General features: G+C 33.5%; 1 long non-coding RNA gene across 1 annotated transcript; it reads left to right on the forward strand.

Annotated features, from left to right (window-relative positions):
* Nucleotides 1–2,088: 2,088 nt before the first annotated feature.
* Nucleotides 2,089–4,815, forward strand: LOC138896887 (uncharacterized). Its single transcript, XR_011410407.1, has 3 exons — nucleotides 2,089–2,388; nucleotides 2,646–2,739; nucleotides 4,445–4,815. It is a non-coding gene; the product is annotated as an uncharacterized lncRNA (long non-coding RNA).
* Nucleotides 4,816–5,123: the final 308 nt, after the last annotated feature.

Consider the following 5,123-nt stretch of genomic DNA (forward strand, 5'->3'; position numbering starts at 1 on the left):
AGCATCATAGGATTTAATTTTTCCTTTTTTTATCGTAGGATTGTCTCATTCCTTTCTTCTCACTCTACATCGTGCATTAAAGCTTGAATCAACAAGTAAAATTCCAATCATATCTAGTTTTTGATGAGATTAGCAAAGAAAAGTGATGAACATAAGTCTTGAGATTTATGTAAGACACTAGATACTGAAGGAGTAGCCAAGAAGGTGTTGATGGCTCATTATGCGAATATAAAGGCTAAGGACGATAATAATAAGAAATGGGTAAATCCCAAATAGGGAAACACTAGATTGAAATTGTTTGAGCTTATAACATGTACAAAGAAAGATGAAATGAGATATTGTTGAATGTTGTCATAGTGGCATCGAGAAATACGAAAAGGTTGTGGTATCAAAACAAATAAGGGAACCTTAAGACTACATGACCGTTTGATGTGTTTGAAATTGCTCGAGGTAAAGGATGATTAGCCATTGTGACTGCCACTAATTGTGAAAGTGAATAAAGTATGAACAGATAAAGTTTAGATGAGGGAAAAGATAATCCCAAGCTGAATAAAGAAGTTTGTATCTCATGATTTTTATAATAAGATATCAAAGATCATACAGACCTAGTTGGTAAAGGAATAAGAGTCATCCAAGCCCATAACAAGCATTAGCATGACTCATAGGAATGAGGCATGGTTGGAATAATGAACGTATAATTGTGAGCATGTTGTGATTATAACAATTTAAGGCCACTTGATATAAAGATTGTAGTCATTATCATATTACATGAGTTAGCAAACGACACTTGTGGAATTTTAAAGCACGTTACCAAATGAATAAGGCAACCTAAACGACATCCATTATCAGTGATGAGTATGAATACATATGGAACAATGTAAAGATACTCAAATGGGTAAGTGAAAGACGTGCTAAGGCACGAGGTGTACAACAGGCATAACCGTGGAGGTTAACGGAGTAGCATGGATTGTATAGGAAGGCAAGTCGACATGAAAGGACAACATTAAACTTGTCTAGGCGCAGTATTTATTATTTTAACATTTCTAAATTTATGGAAGACAAAGTTTCCAAGAATATGCTATAAAATTCTATTAAGTGGTCCACTATAGAAGTTGAGTGCGGATTGATTAAAAATGTTATAAGGGTTGAATGTTTTGAATGGCATATGGGGCTAAGTTAATACATCTAATGAGTTGTAAATATTAAATGAGCGACTTAAAGCTAAAGAGATGGAGAACAGTAAAGATACAATTTGGAAGTCGAAGGGTGTCAAGTGTTCTAATGACAGTGATTTCTTGTACATCCTAAACATATTGTGGTGGGAATGAGGCTAAGTTGTACCATATGGGATACGAAAGTATTTAATGTGTACCCACATGTTATAATCCCATGGGTAGTGGGGATATACCCCAGAAATTTACATATGTGGACATGATTTGAAAAGCTATGGCATATGAAGGTTAGATCGTGAGTTACTTTCATTTATTATTGTGAAAATAGGGTTTACTGTAAAAAACTGCACGAAAAAGATACACAAATTTCTCATAAAAGAGTTGTACTTATTCAAAATTATTGAGCATCGATTCAATGACAGAAAGGAGTCGTAGTTGCCGATGATGTATTCAAGCTTGGATTTTGAGGCCAAATACAATCGTACGTGGGTAAATGCCACTCCAGCATTACTTGGACCTTGAAGTATGCTGATACACCTTTCTGAGTAATAATATGTCCCAAATAACTAACTTCTATTATAATAAATGTACCCTTGTTGAGTTTAACAAATAAAATGTAATGCCTTTACAATTTGAAAGCATGTTTTAATCGCATTAAGTAGTCCAAGAAAGGCTATATGCCAATATGTCATCAAAGGAAACTAGGGTAAACTTTCTGAAATAAGGTTAGAAAATTTTATTTATCAAACTCTAAAATGTGGAGGGTACATTAGTGAGCAAACTCATAATGGCTATTATGAGACTTGAATACTACCTTTTCAGCGTCTCTCATCCATCCTAATCTGGTGATATCCAGATCTAAGGTCCAATCTATATAAATATATAAAGCAGGGCAATACAAATCTGACGTGGCATCTCTCAAATACCAGGGTTTCTATTTATCTCTTTTCTTAGAGCATTGCCTTTTAAAATGAAGAAAAAATAGTTTTCTACTGAGAAATAAACAGTCCCGTATTTTTGTAAATTCCATCGGTTACAGTCATGTGTCAAAAGGCAGAAACCCCCAACAGTCCCTTCTCCTTAAATGCCTTGCGCAACAGTCGCTCACTCTCCCTCTCTTAATTACCATACTTGCTTTCTCTTCAATCCTTTGTGTTTTATTACTCATTCTGTTTTTCCAATCGCCACTGAGGAGTTGTTTCTCTCGATTCTCAAGGTAAATCTCTTCTTTATGATTTTGGAACATAGTTATTTTCTTTCATGTTTAGTTTGTTTTCTCCGCGTTCTACCTGCAAGATGAAGGTATCTCTATTATTATCTATTCTCAATTTTAATATTTTAATATTTTGTTTTTTATTATTCAATAAATATTCTTGGATTGTTGTTAACTCTTGGAATATTTCACAAAATTTTTAACGGTTGCTTATTGCAAGTGCTTACTAAGTTTATTCTGTGAAAAAATCAAATTAACAGGGCATGTTACGGTGATGCCCATGAAGTGTTCGACAAAAAACCCTATAGAGGTATATTTTCCATGGCTGCAGGACAAACCACTCAACAGATGCAGGTCAGTAATTCTTTTACACTCTTGTATAGTGTGAAAAAAAGAAACAAACGGCCTTGAATAATTGTGATCGTTCAATTATACGGTGTCTCTAAATGTTCATTATAGTTTAAAACTTATTAAAATGAAGGTGACAATTAAAGTTGCAAAACCAGTAGTTTCTATTCACACCCCATTTTAACCTTAGCTTTCAATCAACCCACTATAATTGCCCACCACAATGCGGTAATATCAATCTAACGGGGACAAAATTGATTTGTGATGCTCTTAAAATTGAGAGAATGAAGCTTGTGAAGAGAACACTCAATGGCGCGATGATATAAGCTACATGCACTTACTCTTGCAAAAGATGCAGTATCAATATTTGGCAAATTTGAAGCAACAACTTGCTTTTCCTACAAATTTGGAGATGCCTTCTTATCTTTTATCATACAAGATTTGACCATACTTGTCTTTCTCTTCATCCTCTGTTTTTTAGTACTCTTCTTTTATTCAGATCGCCACAGAGAAGTTGTTTCTCTCATTCTCAAGGTAAATCTCTTCTTTGTGATTTTGGAACATAGTTATTCTCTTTCATGTTTAGTTTGTTTACCCTACCTGCAAGATGAAGGTATCTCTATTGTTATCTATTCCCAATTTTAATATTTAAGATTTTGTTTTTTGTTATTCAGCTTCTGAAAAATTTCAAAAAATCTATAACTGTTGCTTTTGATTCTTTTTGAGTATTGGACTTTTTAGTTTCCATTGTCTCCGACATTCTTTTTCTACATAAACTTTGTGGTGGTTGATAACTTTTTCATTTGATTAGTGTTAATAGATATATAAATCTGTTATATCAGTCGCCATGCTATGTTTGATTGTTCCTACTGTTTTTTACCTTCTATTTCGCGAAAATTTGATTTTTTGGGGGTTTTCCCACTTTGTTCTATTGAAAATAAAAATTTATCTTGACTTGGAGTCCTAAGATGTCAGCGACAAGCGTAAGGCCTTGAAGACAATCTCTGCTATTCTAGATATTGAAATAGTTAAAATTTCCTTTGTTTTCCATCAATCAATATTTCATAATTACAAAATGTTAATGCTTCAGCTCCAATTTTCTTGCTTTTCTTTTTCCATATGAGTATGTGAATAACCTTGCAGTATAGTCAATCTAGAGCATGATTGACTCAATAGTATATTTTACTCCTTCCATAGTTTGCTAATCATTCATTTATAGAATATTCTGTGAAATTGAATTCACTATTTGTTAGTATTATGTGAAATTGAAGTCATAGTTATTTTTCTACCTCCAGGCAACAGACTTTTGCATAATTGCGTCGCCCAAAGAGAAGTAGAGAATCAAACATCTATTCTTTTTCTCTGAGTTTTCATTCTCAAGTTTATTCTTCCTCTGGTCTATAGCCGCTCAATCTAGAGTAGTTGTCATTCTTCTCAACTTGACATTTTAGCTTTCATCACTTTAAATGACCACATTTAGAGGCTAAAATACTAGAACAAATGAAGTTGGCAACAATTGTGTGGGAACCCCTTTGCTAAAGGGGTTGAGTCTGAGAATAGCTAGAAATCACATAATCTCTAAGGATCAACTATAGTTAGTTGGCTTGTGGTTAGTTTTCTACATGTTACGTTTATTCATTGAGGTATATCACAGTCTAATAATTTGTGTTTGTGATGTACCAAAATCTTTCAACAATGACATCTTTGGAAGAATTCAGTTTGCTAATTATTGAAAGAAGCCAGCATTCGTCTATTCCTTATGGAAAGAGGATAGAAGCTCATATTTTTTATACATAAAAGAACTAGGTAAGCCTGGCAATGAGGGAGCAAGAGTCGTGCTTACCCTTTGAGATGGAAACAGAGATGGAGGTTCAATGCAAATGGAGCTTTGCAAGGTCATAAATGTCTTCTACGTAGTTGAATGTATCTTAGCAGTAGGATTTACACAAAACTAAGTTTGGTTCTTCTCTTCTTTAAAGTCTATTTGTAACCTGATAGGACTATCTTATAAGAATTAGTGCAGTTCACGATTATCTATCACACGATTATCACATTTTTACTAAATTAATTTAACAGACTCAATTACTGTAGTTTTGATGCCGTTATTTATTTTGGGTCTATTTTTAACTGGTTATTTTATTTTGAATGTGATGTGGATACTTGATGATTTTTATTCCTTAATTAACTTGTGTGTAAATACCTTTAATGCTGAAGTTACTCAATAATGTGTGAATCATCAAAGAATATTTTAAATGGCAGTATAATACATTAAATAACATTCCAACTGCAAAAGGGTGTTATAAACAAAGGGTAAATGGCAGGAACTTGAGTTTTTAATCAAACCAATAGGTGCAACACCGCGTGTTGGGTAAATTCTTACCAGGGAGGTA

This window comes from Nicotiana tomentosiformis, chromosome 8, assembly GCF_000390325.3.
Source record: "Nicotiana tomentosiformis chromosome 8, ASM39032v3, whole genome shotgun sequence".
Lineage (NCBI taxonomy): Eukaryota > Viridiplantae > Streptophyta > Magnoliopsida > Solanales > Solanaceae > Nicotiana > Nicotiana tomentosiformis.